Source organism: Triturus cristatus, chromosome 2_1 (assembly GCF_964204655.1).
Source record: "Triturus cristatus chromosome 2_1, aTriCri1.1, whole genome shotgun sequence".
Classification (NCBI taxonomy): domain Eukaryota; kingdom Metazoa; phylum Chordata; class Amphibia; order Caudata; family Salamandridae; genus Triturus; species Triturus cristatus.
The window spans coordinates 176,428,383-176,444,505 of record NC_140581.1 but is presented as its reverse complement, the minus strand read 5'-3'; the positions used below and the strand labels follow the sequence as shown (position 1 = coordinate 176,444,505).

The 16,123-nt window shown below is 48.5% G+C and overlaps 1 protein-coding gene across 2 annotated transcripts in view; it reads left to right on the top strand.

Annotated features, from left to right (window-relative positions):
• Window positions 1-16,123, top strand: part of ST8SIA5 (ST8 alpha-N-acetyl-neuraminide alpha-2,8-sialyltransferase 5) — a 233,677-nt gene that overhangs the window by 69,236 nt on the left and 148,318 nt on the right. The gene's annotated exons all lie outside the window — the stretch shown is intronic.

The window sequence follows — 16,123 nt, the reverse complement described above, 5'->3', positions numbered from 1 at the left end:
TTGATACGGTAGACCACAGCATCCTCCTGCGTCGGCTCGAGGAGACTGGCATTGGCGGTCAGGTGTTGCAATGGTTCCGCTCCTTTTTAGATGACCGCTCCTTCTGTGTTGCCATCCCTCCCTTCAAGTCCAACTACCAACCACTGGCCATGGGGGTTCCGCAAGGGTCCTCGCTGAGTCCCACGTTGTTTAATCTTTACGTGAGACCGCTGGCGGATGTCGCTAGGCAGTGGGGCCTTACTTTGGTCTCATATGCTGACGACACTCAGCTGGCGGTTACTCTCAGTGGGGATGCGGAGATTGAGGCCCCCAGGTTTCAGTCCGGACTGAAGGCGGTGGCTAGTTGGCTGACAGGCAACTGCCTTCAGCTAAACGCCACTAAAACAGAGGTGATGGTCGTCGGGAAGGGAGTGGAGCTGTGGGGTGACCACTGGTGGCCCTCAGAGTTGGGACCTACTCCGATCCCGGTATCGGAAGTGAAAAATCTGGGGGTATGGCTGGATGCGGGCCTCTCCTTTGTAGGCCATACTAAAAGAACCGCGGCCTGTTGTTTTGGTCTCCTGAGGGGCTTGAGACCTGTTCTCAAGTTCTTTGACGCCCCGACCAGGCAGCTGGTGATCCAGGCTACCATCATCTCCCGCCTGGATTACGCCAGCTCTCTCCTGGCCGGGGCTAACCAGGCTGAACTAACCCGCTTACAACGGGTTCAGAATGCTGCGGCGAGGGCGATCGTTGGCTTGCCCAGATTCTGCTCAGTTACAGGTGTCCTTCGCTCCCTACACTGGCTTCCGGTTAGGAAGCGCATCCTCTTCAAGGTATTGTGCCTTGCTTTTAAAATCTTGCGTGGTACAGGCCCGGAAATCCTGTCGAGTTGTCTGTCTCTCTATGTCCCTGCCCGTAGCCTTCGCTCTCAGGGTCTGGCCCTCGCGGTGGTTCCCAGATTTAGGCTTAGCCGCATGGGAGGCCGCTCGTTTAGGGTAATGGCTGCGTCAGCATGGAACTCCTTGCCTGTTGAAATCCGCGTGCTGGAGGACCTTCTGACCTTTCGGAGGGCTATAAAAACCTTCTTGTTTTAGCTGTCTTTTAGTATCTGTTTTTAGCCTGTGGTTGTGTTACGTGCTACCTTGTCTCTGCGCCAGGACGCTCCTTGGCTGGAGTATCTGTGCGCACAATAAATAGTCGTAACATAACATAACATAACATAAAACTTAAAGGGGTTGGGTTAGTTCCCTACAGCCACTGGTTAGTTGGATTGTCAGTCACATCTTGTATCAGCCCACAGTTCTGAATGCATAGAGTGGAGCAATGGGGAGCCCATTCAGGTATAGTCTTTGTAAGGATGAAGGAATGAACAATTTTAAGGGCTATAGCTGCTCATTCTCTGCTACCTAAGCAGCAGCACTAATAGTGTGGACACCCGTGAGCCGCACCTAGACCTCTGGGGCTGCATTCTCCCCAGCATGCAGTCCCAGCTTCCTCATCAGGTGAAGGATCCTGCTTGCACTCCCCTTGAACCTATTCCAGCCACCGGGCATGGCCGATAGCCTAGGTCAGCTCTTGCTTGCCTACCTCCTCATGCTAAGAGAGATTCACTGTCCTTCATCTCCTAGAGGGGTGTTGGCCTCTCCAGCCCAGCTACCCTAAAGGATGCAGAAGCAGGTCTTGTTTCAGAAAGTACCAAGATGTTTCAGAACTAAAGGAGAGTTTGTAAAGTGTGGCCTGACCACTGGCAACCACACTGCGTTCCCACCACTGGGAAGGCGATGGCGGTCCCTCACATCTGGTCTGGGTGAAGTGCACCCTGCCTACCCTACAGCCTGAGGGCAGAGCTACCATAAGTGCAGAGGCACGGGGTCCAGAGCCTTAAGGGACCCATAGAACCCTGATAATTGCTGTATTTTATTGTCCCAACAGCAGTCAAAGGGATCATTTTCCTTACTTGCTCCAGGGGCTATGGCATTCTTGCTGCGCTACTGCACAAGCTTGTTGACCCCGACCAGCTCATCCCTATTCAGTCTTCCGCACACCAACTGGAGACGTTTGGTGAGTCAGGCTGTAACATGCCTCTCAACACATCTTTTCTGACACCCACACACATTCTTGGGCCTGCACAGCCCTTCATGGCTAGGAAGGATTTAGGGAAGAGTTTTTTAAACAATGGAATGCTTGTCTTTGATGTGGTTAGGGGGATACACTTGAGGTTCAAGTGCCACCAGTAGACTCCCTTATGGAAAGTGAGTAGATGCTTCTTAAATCAATCAGTTCCCTACACTTTATAATTACTGTGAGAACTGACACTATTGGCCAGCCTGTGAAGTCCATCCAGGCGGGTCTTGCAGTCTTTTGTGTGAGGATGAAAGGTACGGAACACGCTCGGATGTCAGTGGAGACCCAGACTAGCCTGGTGGAATGCTACTATGATGAATCAGAGAAAATCTTGGTTGAAGATGGACTATGTTTTAGTGTAAAATGTGGGAGGGCAAATGCAAGGCTGGAGGCTGTGTATATCTTGAGTTGAGGATCTCATCTTAGGTCTCAGCTGATGAGTTGCTGGAAGTTATGGAGGGTGTGCTACAACCTGTGCAGTCAATTTGTGTACAGAAATTCCTTGTGTCTGCCCCAGCAAGCATGTATGTATGTTTGTATGAGGTAATTGTGTAGTGCTAAATAAGATGAAAGGTAATGGAGACCTGTACAGGGTCAAAGGCAAAGATTCATTCAGCAAGTAAGTTGAACGGTAGTTGGGTTCTAAGAGCAGAAAAGGATTTCTAATGTTTCATTATCTAATGTTCTTTAAAAACGTATGTCTTTCCTACATAGAGGCAAGGTTGAGGTGGTCCTGATGGATATAGGGGTCTCATTCTAGGTCCTGGGTGCATAGATGGAGACCTGTTGCCTTGTCGTCTGAACACTTCTTCGTCTCCAGCCTGTTGGTGTCCTGGCTGTGGGTGCCGAGGACCGCCTGAGGTGGGGACCATGTTAACCAGGCCGTTGGTTGCCAGTTGCAATGACCTTGTAGATGATGACGCTGGCTTTTAAGGTGGTGCAGGTTGGCCAGGGAAGCCAGTGGAGTTTCATTAAAGTTGGGGTGATTGTGGGGGAGGACTGGACTACACTGACCAAACCTAAAAGGGTTTGTTGTAGCGGGAACGTGGAATGGAGAGCTTGTGGAGCTGCCTATCTGTGTGCTTTGTGTAGTTAAGAGTTTGTGTTTTTGTCTCCTCTTCCAGTTGGACCCTTATTCAGATAAATGCGTTGCTGATGTTTTTGTTCCTTGAGAAGAAGTTTCTAATGAGATTGTTTGGTTCTACATATGTGGTTGGGTTTATTCACTCTGGGGGTTTATAATCCGTGTTTGCGTCCTGTAGTCTGCTACTTCATAGTCCCTGCTGTAGCTCTACTTTATACAAATTTGTGTAAAAGATGGGGAACATTTTGCTACAAAGCAGAAAAAAATCCTGTATGAATGCGGTGCCAGTCTGAACACTACAAAATGAATATTCCAGGATAAATCTGCATTCACCTTGTTGTGTCTGAAAGCATGCCCATAGGAGGGTTTGAGGGGTGTGTGACCCTGAAACAGAAAGGACGGGTTATAATATTTTCCATTATTTCAAAATATCTGCCACCAGATGCAATGGGACCCATATAGAGTTAATACTGTATCTGATCCTCTGCGCCATGTCTTTAGGCTATGATGAAACAAACATACTACTACTGCACCATGTAAACTGTGCAAAGGTTAATGTTCTTATGCATAAGTAAACAAGATTCCTGTTACATGCGCCATGGTATTGTCCTCTGTATCTAGGAGTATCTCTGTTGTTGATCTCTTCAGAGGACTGTAGAATACTCTAGGCTCTATGTACAAAGTATGGCTGCCGGACCACAAAATATTTTTAGTGGCTGCAAATCCATGTTTTTGGTGGTAAATGGCACAGAGCCTGGCGCAAATGCCTTTAACCACTGTATTATGAAAGTTGGACCACTGTATTATGAAAGTAGGTTTGTGGCAGTGTTAATGGGCGATAAGAGTGTTTAGGCAGGAGAGCTACAATTCAGGTATAACACCAAAAGAGTACCACCACTAAAGCATAACTGCATAACAATAACACAACTTCACAAAATACAACTGTATTGGCACACATCAACACACCAAATCAAAGCAACAACAAAGTCACACAAAAACACGCCACTCAAACAAAAACATCAACACAACACCGCGCCAGATCACCAACCACAGAAAAGAACAAACAAAATCAAAACACAATACAGTAATACAATTCCCACACAACTCAATAGTGCAACAACAAAAACAGTGAAGCACAACAAAGCAATATAACAGCCCAGCACGTGTGGTAAGTTGTTCTGTTAGGTTAAGTCAGGCTGCTTTACGACTTCATGATCTGAAATCTCAGAGGGAGCACAGGTTGAGCAGTCAGAATGCCTCAAGAGGCTTGTAGCAAATCTTTTCTATGCCTGCTCATACCTTACATTAGCCAAATGATGAGGCCAAGGAACCCTTGAGATATGGGCACACCTAGGCATCACACTGCCCTCGGTCGTTTGGCACCACACAAAGGCTAGAGTTGGGGTTGGAGTGGCTAATGAGCCTGGTTTCCTGTGCCAGGGTGTGTGAGTGTTGGTGCTCAGCCTGTGCTCCAGCCTGGCTGTGCTCACCCCACCCCCCCTGCCAACTCAATTACCTTTACAGCTGTTCTTGGTCCCCAGATCTATGGGGTCCGTGATGCCTACAGTTCACAACTGTTTATAAAATGTAATAATATTATCGGATTAAAAAAGTATAAATACATACAAAGCAACATTACAAATTGAAAACTTTAAAGCACTCTTTAATTGTAAAGTAGTTTGAAATTGGAGGCTAACATGTTGGTATCCTCAGCTTGATTTATGGAACAGAGCAAGCACAGTGATCAGAATCTAATATGATGATTTCTGGACTCCATTGAAGCACTGGCAGGTGCTGACAAAATGGCGGTGTGCATCAAGCTTTAGAAATAGGACAAAGTGGCGCTCTGGCATGTCACTTTTGCTTTTAGAGTTCAAACCACATTTTGGAAAGCGCAAAACCTTCTCATTAAATTAAAAATTCTGATTTTCTGTTTTTTGTTTGTGCATTAAATTAATGTTTTCATAGTTTTTGTATTTTTGTGGTGTATTATTTGAAGGTTCAGATCATAGAAATTGCTTGAGTTGGGGTTCGGAGCTTCTAGTAGTGATTCATTGGGGGATCACAGAAGTCAAGATGTTAAGTGTTGCTGGAGTATGGCACTCTCTTTATGCTGACAGATAACCTATCCCAGAATCTGCCAAGCCAAGTACCTTGTCTCCTCTGGCAGCAGAAAAAGGAAGAGCTGCATAGAGCTAGCGGCATCGAACGCCGCAGGGGCCGTGCGTCCATTAGGGCGCTGGGGCGTTGACCCACCTGCCGCCGCCCGCAGCTCTCTCGGCAGCTCTGACAATGCATGTCAGTCAAAGCATGACGCCGGACCGCCCACCCCCTACAGAGTCTGAAGGGGGTGGGCGGTCCGGCGTCATGGTGACTGACATGCATTGTCAGACCAGGGGTTGACGCAGAGTGCACAGGCAGCAGCACAAGTGCGCATGTTGGGTTTAGGTCAGAGCATTTTTCCGACCAGCCCAGTCATGCGCAATAGTTTGTGCTGTGGCTTGTGGCTGCGCATTAGGAGAGCGACGGTTGATCAACGCCCCAACCCTCGGTCTCCTAATGGGCAGCAGGGCGGCGAGTATCCCTGCTAAGCCAATCCTGGCACTGCTGGAGCAGCGTCAGTATTGGCTGAGAGGGGTTGCTGCCAGTGACGTGGCTGTTCCTGTACAATGCGCCAACGCGGGACCCCGGCCCAGCAGCAGAGGCTCCGGACCCGGTCAGGTAAGTTTTTATTTTATTTTAATTTAAACACCCGATGGCCTCCCCCCCGTGCTACACCACCCACGTGTATTGCGAGTGGGCCGCGACTAGTATGTTTGTGACTTACAACGAGTATCTTTCTAGACATGGAGGGTGTTTTCAGATGTTACCAGGCCCCTCCAATCTTGCTGTACTCTGGTGCCGGACTGCGGTTGTAGATGCAGGCGGTTTATTTTTTCAGGGAATTAATTTCCAGACACTGATCTGTTTCATAGCGGGATGTTTTATCCCCCAGCGCATTGTGTAGTCTGGATGCAATCACTGTGCAGTTTACTTCTTAGGATCGTGGACCTGCCTGTCGAGAGAAACATGTTAACATCCGCAGTCTCCTATTTTCAGTAGCTGTGCACCTACTATCCTGTAAATAGGGTGCGTTGCGAGAAGTGCGAAAAGGGCAGTCAGGCTTTTTCAAGTCCATATTGCAAAGCCCTTAAAGTAAGCTACTCGGCCTCCCAGCTGTTTTATAAGCCGAAGCATTGGACACCTACCTTGCAAGTGGCTATTCTCTTCCTGCCCAACATCATTCACAATGAAGACCACCTCTAGTTTGATGGATAAAGTGTTACGATGCACATTTGTTTTGTGGGAGATTTGCGATGTAAACTATACATCGTATATTGATAACTGTCCTAGACGTTATAAATACAAATACTTCCAAATACTTTAAACGTTGAAATAAATTCATGTGACCTGATGTATATCTTTTGTATTCGTGTAGTGTGGCTGGATGACGCGCTGTGGCTAATGGGATTTAAGTACGCGAGCAGTTTCTCGAGACAGCCAAAGCATTTCAGAATTGATGGTCTGGGTAGTGCTTTTGTCTGCAGGATGGAATAAAAACCATAAATGCATTAATGTCATTCAAATAAGGTGTAAAGAACGATTCTTAAGAAATTCGCTTTTTTTTTGTTCGACCTGTCACGCAAATGTATGGTGGCGTGCAATGGGGCATATTATCAAGACAGGCGATAAAATTATCGCCGCTTTAGCAGCAGAAAACTGCCGCTAAAACGGCAATAATTGTCTTGATAATATGCTCTATGGAATTCCAATTGAAGTCCATGTTAGATGTCCTTCACATTTAACATGTGTACTAGTAGTGTACTACGTCCCTATGCCCTGTTCTGAAGACAAACAACCACTCAAACATAGAACTGAACATCTCTAAGTACTTGCATGACACTGCGCAACCCATCGGCATACATCTGTCATAGTAAAATTGGTAATTCAGCTGGAAGCCTAGCAAATAATAATCCTCAATGTGAACAGGTAATAGCCGGAAAGCAGACTCAATGTCTGTTTTTGCCATGAAGGCGTTGGGCCCTAGATAGCGCAGCCTATGCAGTTCAAAGGAAGAATATGTCACAGAGCAAAGGGACAGATCTATGGCACTGTTCTCCGATGCCCCCCTTGGCGCTGATAAGTTATGAATCATTCTGAACTGGCCTGGCTCCTTCATAGGAACCGCGCCCAGCGGTGAACACACATACCCTGGCAATGGGGGAGCAGAGAACGGGCCAGCCACCCGACCGAGCACCCTTTCCTTGTCAACCTTCTGATTTACCACTGCAGGGTGCATACGCGCAGACAATTGATTATTGCAATACCCCACTGGGGGTACCCCTTATGCCGGAATGCGGAAGCCCATGGAGAAACCCTCATACACTGTCTTGGCTGACTTCCTGTTCGGGTACTGATTCAGCCAGAAAATCAGCTTCCCTAGATCAACTGGCGTGGACAGCTTACTGTTGGGGAGGTTTAGACTCCCTTCCCTTTTCTTTGGACTTCTTAATACACTTAAACTCGGGATGGGAAGGGTGGCCGCAGTAGGCACAAGCGTGTTTGAACTTACATGCCCCGGGGGACCAGGTACACATCTTCCGATTAAAAGCCCAACATGTTCCTTTTTTCTCCCCCGCACCCCCCTGGGAAGTCCGAAAGGGCTGCTTCATGGGCGCTTTGTTATTGACGCTCTCTAACCACACATTTACCTCTGTTTGGTCCCAGCCCATGTCAGGGCCGTCTACCTTGGCCCATCTAAAGTCCCTATCATAATCTAGCCAAGCTACACCCCCATACATTGCTTGTGCCTTTAAAATTCTATTTGAATAGCAAATCAAGGGTATTGCCAATTCTGGCTTCTTTTCCAGCATTACTATGAAAAAAACATTAAAACCGAACAACCAGTTAGTGATCAACTCTTGGTTTCCTCTCTCTGAAGGAACCTTCCTTCCCATCCTTCTCTCTATGCTCTGCTTCCCTCCTCTTTGGTCTAATTAAGGAGAATATATCAATAAAATCCCCCTTTCAGATCTTCTCTCTCGTGTCTTGCGTGACATGTGCTGCCAATTTCCCCCGTTTAGACAACACTGAATCATGACTACCACTTGCTTTTGACCCGTTTTCTACCTCCTTGTTTGAACACTCTCCTGCCTTACCTGCAGCAACCCCAGTTGTCACGCATTGAGCGGGCCGATTGACCCACCGCCTGAGGGGAAGTGCTTCATTCTTCTCCTGTGCTTTGCCCAAGAGGGCCACCTGTTTGTTCAACTCGCCGAGCACATTCGGCGTGCCCATTTTTGGTGCCCATGGTGCTACTGTCGCGCTGCTGCCACTCGGGCTCCCTATTGCGGGTGCGCCTAATTGCGCTAAAAGTGTTGCCACCGTTGCCAATATAGCCGCTGTGTTCGTTTGCCCCCCTCTGCCCCCGTTTGCCCTGGGGTGGGGGGCACTACCCCACTAGTCACTCCTTGCGGGCTTGGGGCTACCACTGGCGCTACCTCTGGTTCTGCGATGATTGGGGGAGCAGGTGTTGGTACCAAGGCCCTCAAAGCCCCTCTAATCTCCGCTAAGAATGTGCTCACATCATCCTGCCCCTCTACTGGTGGCCCACTTCCAGCCTGTGGGGTTACTTCCTGCGGTAGTGGCGGGGCCACGCTGGGAACTGGTAATGCGGGTACACAGGGTACCGGGGTAGCGGGCCCAAGAATAGTAGGCATCGGCGCGGGTGGCTCCACCGGCACAGGAAGCGCTGGTTCAGGCAGGTTGGGAACTGGCGTTGGCGGCCCACTAGACAGCGGGAGTACCGGCTGCGGAGGTACTACGGGAGAAGCTGGTATATGAGGTTGTTCCTCTGGTCCCCTGCTCCCCATCCTCTTCTTGCTCATCTTAGGCGTCTTTACCAAAGGCGGAAAGGCCGCCTTGGGTGGGACTAAGGCTCTCTGGGGGCGGAACCCTTCTGTAGGCTCTGGGATCTCCTCACTATCCGATACCGGAGCCTCACCCCCTTGCTCTTCCTCACTATCCTCTTAATTTCTGCCCAATTTTTCCAACACCAGCTTCAAAAGCTGTGCTATTTCTGACTCACCCCTTTTCTCTTTTGATTGCGCTTAGGTGGCATCTTATGCTTTAATTAAAGCTAATGAATCCGCAAAAAAATTGCTGACAACCTGCACGTTTACCCAACCACAGTGATGCCCTTAGCTGGACACCAGTACCCCAGTAGTATTTAACAGTTAGAAAGAGGGGATGGCTCACTATCCTGGGGAGGGGGAAGCAATCAATCCTCCACTGTGAGGATCAAGATTCAATACAAAACATTAACAGCTACCCCTCACCGTACGCCCTACGCACAGCAGAAAGAACAGTATGGCTTACAATGACCGAAAGCGTCGCCTCAAACGTGAACGTGCACACTACAAAATCGGACCACCTGTGTGTCCTTTCGACGCGCCCCAACCGCTCTGCAGCCGGAGAATAATGCCCGCAAATTCGCACCAAAAAATGCTATGAATTATGCACGCGCTATCCGCTGCTTAATCAATGCGCGTATATGCTGCTTTGAAAGCCGGGACTCCTGCCCGAGCTAGTGTTTAAATTACGCGCCACCACCCAGCTGAGGACACACCGCGCTTACTAAACCCTGGTATATTCTCGCCGAGCAAAAGTTATATTTGCAACACTACCTAGCTGCGGGATAACAAGGGCCGACACCGAGATCACTCGCTCTCCCCCTAACGCTTTCCGCACTTATGCCTAACACAGGAAGCACCTGATGAGCCGACCCTCGCTTATGGTGCTGTTACGCTCTGCCCCCCCCCCGCCCCCCCGGAAGTCCGGCTAGAACAAGCTCGCCCACACGCTACAACACCGCCTATGGGCCCAGATCCCCCGAGGGAGGCGTCCAAACAAAGAGCCCACCGATGGCGTGATCGCGATTTCAGGGAGACTGCAGGCAGTCTCCAGCGTCCAGCGGGGAGAAAGGTCTCTACAGATCACAACTTCTCTCCCCCACTGGCTACCGGCAGCCACCAAGCACTCCCCAACGCCCCCGACACCTCACCTCCGGATCCGGATACCCGACTCCCGACCGACCACGATACTCTTCTGATGTAAACCACTGCCCTCGTACAAGAGATCCAACAACCGCCGACCGTGCACGAGTTCAGGCCGCAGAAAAGATTCCCGACACCGCTGCTGCAAGAAGATAGATGACGTCCGTGAACCCAGGTCGAAGGTGAAAGAGAAGGCTCTAAGGTGGGCCCAGGGCCTAAATAGCCTCACCCTGGCTCCACCCCTTCCGGACCAGGCACCGTCTGACATACGTCACGGCCTGACCCGGAAGTACTCCCTCCGGCCAGTAGCCCATCGGGCTACTGGACCGGACTAAGGGGGGGTGTGGCTTGGGACCTGGGGGCCGGGCCCTAAGGACGCGGTCACCGAGGTTCGCGCTGGTCATATGCATTAATTTGGAGATATTTCGAGTTAATGGTTGGGCTCAAGGTCATTAAAAAGAAGCGCTCAAACCCCGTATGCGCTGACGCAGCACAGAAAACAACATCATACGGCCCCCGATGTCCAAATCAGGGGCTGTCATGTTTCACAAAGAACTGCACTGCCTCAGCACAGAGCCGCACATCTTTTTTTGTGTGCGCGAGGTGTGTAATTTTCAAACCCATAACTCAGAATTTCTCTTTGTTAATGAATGAACTTTAGAAAAAGAAATCGGAAAAAGAGACAGGCTATCCCTGCTCACCGTTTCTGCCATTCAAATTGTTCGCTCTGATTTAGCATAGTCACCTAAATAATGTTTCATGTGCTATTTTCAAGGGCTCTCATGTTCATCTCTGTCAGGGAGGAGTCACACATTTTTTTTCCTTTGATTTCAGTTTTTATTGCATTTCAAATAATAAACAGCGTACATATAATCAACATCATTTAACTTATAGGGAACGTAGGGTGGCCACACGCCATGCCTGCACAGCTGATGCATAGTAGAGAAGCAGGCATGTGCCCGCTGCTTGGCTGTGCTTCTATGGCGCTCGCTCGCCGTAGTGAAGTAGGACAATTGTTTTACGCCTCACCACATTCAAATTTCACCAACCGCCACTGCCGAAAGGATGTATAGAGAAGGTTGCACCTCTCTGCTTACAGAGCCCAAGTCATACCTAACCCCATCCGTCTCGTGCATGTCTTGTGTATGCATACTCCCGTCTGACCATGGAGTCGGTGTTCTCTATTAACATTTTACATAGGTCCAAAACCTCAGAGCAGTGAGCCACGCAATGAAATGTAGGCACCTAAATTTGAGATGTATCATCTCAAAACACAACTCACGTGGCAAGAAACTCGCCAGGGGCACCGTGAGTCATGGCTACCAATAGCCCCTTTTGAGTCTCTGTCTTCCCCCTTTGGTCCTCCATCACGTTACATGATGCACTGTATGGCCAGCCACAGGGCTTCTTCCCTGTCCCTCTACCTAGCCTTCAGTTCTCCTGCCATCTGACCCCAACTATTACACAGCACCCACGTCTGGGCGAACCCGTCACACTCAGGGCATCTCACTGAGGAAAACAAAAAGCTGCTGAGAGGAATGACTGAATTATTCTCAGCCACTGGTAATTCCTTGGCCCACATGCCAGTCCTTCAGTTTGTACCCACTATACTGCTGGAGACCCTGCTCTGTTCCTATAGGAGGACTCCAGCCCTGCCCACCAGACCAGGTCCCCTCTAAATGGGAACTCAAGCGAGGACCAGGGCCACAGCTGATGTCTACATAGCTGGGGTCTGTCTAGAGTGAAGTGGGTGAAAGCCATGAACTGGAATGCAGCCCGGGCCAGTTCTAGTGGCTGTGATGATGAATTCACGCATTCCTTCCATCACACTGTTGTTTGTTACCTTCAGAAGTGCCAATGTGCCCAATAGATTTGGACACTACAAACAACTTTACCCACTTGGGATACTGGCTGCTCCGTGACTTGGGTGGCCACACTTCCAAGAGAAAAATACCGGCCATTTGTAGTTGTTTTAATAGCCTGCAAAGACCTGGACATGATTCTACATAGGACTTTAAACAGAATCGTGCATATTCATTTGTCATATCACTTTCCTGCCTTTGTTTTCTTTATTACTCATGGATCATTGATGCAACTCTAGGACACTTTTAAAAGTGTTTTCTATTTATATTTCCTGTTAGAAGTATGTACAGGTGAGGGTGAAAAATTCCAGCTTTGGGTGATTTTATTTTTGCACCGACCGAGACATCAAAATACTGGTGGTAGAAACCCGGTCAGGTGGCAACGCTACCCACGACCTGGAAAGTTTTCTGACAGAGTTCTTTCAGAACCCCTTGCTATGTGACCTCACGCGCAGTGCCAGTGTCAATACCCAAGGGGGGTCGGATCCATACCAGACAGTCATAAAAACCCACGACATGGATTCTCCTAAAAATAACTTAAATCAAACTTATTTACACGGTGGTTATCCTCACAGTCTGGCTTTAGATCGGGACCTCTTGGTCCTATGTTGGACCCGCGGCTCTGAATGAATGGAGCTCTATGCTGGCTTCTACCCAGCCCCTGGGATCAAACCACAGTTTTGTTGATTATATAACATATTTCAATGATACTTTTCTGGCTCCAGAGACAGCAAATAGCTTTAGTGTCCTACTCATCGTAGGTAGAATTGTGTTCCTGTTGCAAAGTGTTTCTACAAACCCCCTGGCACAGAGAGCAGCTTCCACCCGCAGAAACTGCACACAGAAGGCCACTTTTCACTGCTTGCAAACATCGAGGTGCGTGAAAACAAGGTTTCTTTGTGTACGGGGGACGTTTCCATGCTGACATGGCCTGTAAAGAGCTGAAGTTCACTTAGCGCTACAAAAGAATGCTGCTCTGTGTCGGGAGCTAGAAAATGGCGTCATCTCTGCCCCACGAGAGCTCCACTGGCGCCCTCATTCAGGGACGTTTTAAGGATTTTGGGGGCCCTGGACCGAATGTATTTTCGGGGCCACTGTTCAGAACAGCTTTAATTTTATGATCCAGTTTCACCTCTTTCATTTGGTCAAATTCTAAATGTGTGTACATCTAATATTCAGGGATGCTGATGTGTGTTTTCAGTATCACAACATAGCAGCAGCTCACTAATTTCACTGCAAATAATCTCTGGGACGCCCTCCCATTTCTCATTCGTGAGGTCCTCTATTGATTTAAAAGACATTTTTTTATATGGATTTTGCATGAAACATAAACACATCGTGTCAGCAAAATGTCTGTAATAGACTCTCACACATTAGAAATAGATGATAGAAAAACGCAATTTACAACCATATGTTTAAAAATGATTGAAGTTCATCGGGGCAAGACTCTCTGCAGAACATAGCTGGCTCTACGAGGGGGCCCCCTGAAAGACTGGGGCCCTAGGCCAGAGCCCACTTTGCCCATGCTTTAAAACATCTCTGCCTTCATTGGCTCAAAATGGCGCACACCGCTCGCCAGTGTGTGCCGATAGCACGGAGCAGCATTCTTCCACTACCTTTCTCTGGCAACTCGGGGGTCTCCTCTGCAAGTAGGACTTTCCTGGCAGGAGTTGAAATGTGTAAATAATCAGTGGCATAGCGAGGGGAGGTGGTGGGCAGGAGGTGCGGGGGAAACACAGGACTTGCCACGGCCGGGTGGCAAAAGGTCTGGCTACGCCACTGAAAGTAATCAACTACACGTATTTGGTATGTGTCTTTAACCCCTTCGCCGTGGCAGGAATTCCGTCGCGGCGCTGGGGGGGGTTTGGGGGCAGCGCGGTGGCGCTGTGTTTGTGACGGAACCGCTCCGTCACGAGCCACGGTTGAGCTGTGCTCATGACGGAGTGGTTCCGTCACGTCTCCGCCCACTGCGCTAATCGCCCGCACAGGCGGGGAATTAGCGCCGCGTGGGCGGAGCGGCGGCCAACGGCCGCAGCATGACGGAACCACTCCGTCATGAGCACAGCGCAACCGTGGCTCATGACGGAGTGGTTCCGTCATGAGCAGGGAAGGGGTTAACCTCTTACAAAGAATGGCGTGTATGAATGATTATAGCACTGTGTATTATGAAGGCTACTTTTTGGGTCACAGTACACTAAAACTTAACACCAAAGAGAGCACTAAAAATTCCCATACGCAAAACTGAGGGGCAGATTTATGATTATTTCATGCAGTGCAGCAAGCCACATTTTACAATGTGCTGCGTAGGGCCAATGCAGGGTACCTATATTGCAAACAGGATTGTTTTGTGGGGCACCTTCCTGCACAAAACAATCCTCTGAATATGCTGATATAGAGAGAGGAAAAATCGAGGGGAAATAAAGGTATATTTCTCCTTGTTATGCCTCATCTGGGGAGGTGTAGTATTTTGACACATTCCCAGGTCTACCAGTAATGGTAAATGTGGGAATACTCCGAAATCCATGGGTGGATGCGTGGGAACACCCACACTCCGCCCACGGAATGCCTCCCTGTGGCAGAGTGACGCAACACAGTGATTTGCACTGCGGTGCGTTACTCTAGATTTATGAAGGCATGTAGAGCCACCTAAGGTAGCTTTGCGTGGCTTGATAAATCTAACTTAGTAGTTGCGTCGCCCTTGCACCCTCCTGTGTGGGGCAAGGGTGGCGCAACTTAATGATGATTCTGTCCCTGAGTATTGAATAATAGTGTAGACAAAATGCATGCACCCAGCAGTATGCATTATGTCCCCATTGTTGAACGGCCAAGAAGCATGCATGCATCTCATCTTCAGCCTTCTGCTCTTGTCAGTGCACAGGCTTATCCTGAATTCCAACTCATGGGGCGCACCAATGGCTAGGACCGGCAGTGGTGTAGTCCCGAGACGGACGTTGGTGCTTCGTGACTGGAGTCGTCACTGGGATCAGGATGTTTATGCTCAGTAGCAGGTGCTAAGCATTTTTGTAAAAATGACAGACAAGGATAGCCGTTCCAAAGCTTTACAGAAAGAATAGGCAGTCTACATTGAACATGCTGTGATGAAGGTAGCCACACTCAGGAGAGATGAAGTTCAAATGTCGTTTAGTGAAGTTCAGTAGGTTACAAGAAACGCCCCAGCCACCACAGCAGCCACCTTCCGACTAACTCCCATAGTCATTCCATAACTCCATTCTAAATTCTCAGAATACACATATTAGCATTCTGCATACTAAATGGTTTTACATACTAAATTATAAAGATACCACACATGGCATAGGTACATTTATTGGCAATCATACAAATATAGAGAACTCCTGACAGTTCTAAGTAAAGTCCGGCATAGTTTCACCTTCTAAAGGTGGGGGATTAGGTCTCCTGTACATAGAAATCTACACATCTTTTCATAGGGCTTTAGACAAAGACATTCATACATTTGTATGCAGGTACGTGGTTCTCAGGATGTGCACCAATAGAGAATGTGCAAGACTGAACAATTTACTACAGAATACATTTGAAGCTTCTATCATGGCGGTAATACATTGGGTCTACAGACTTCCTAACAGTTTACTCGAGCAGTACAGTTGATACATTGTGTGGCAATAGCCTGGGACAGTTGAAATGCCCTTGGTTAGGTACAGTGGGAAAACGTTTCTGGGAACAGTCTCTGTTTATTGGTGTGGATCTCGCAATTCTATATTTAGAACGAGGAGAACGAAACAGTTAGCACGTGACAGTCTATAAAAATGGTGCTAGATCTTGGACAGTGTAACCACAACCTAAGTTAGCATCAGCCCAACTTATAAAGCATTTAATATCCAAGAAAAACAGCTCCCACACTCTCTAAACCAGTATTGATAATGTATCTATTTCTGAACAGGCAGCGTGCATGGAAGCCATCTTTGCCTTGTGCTCTGTAAAGCCCTATGGATCCTTCCACC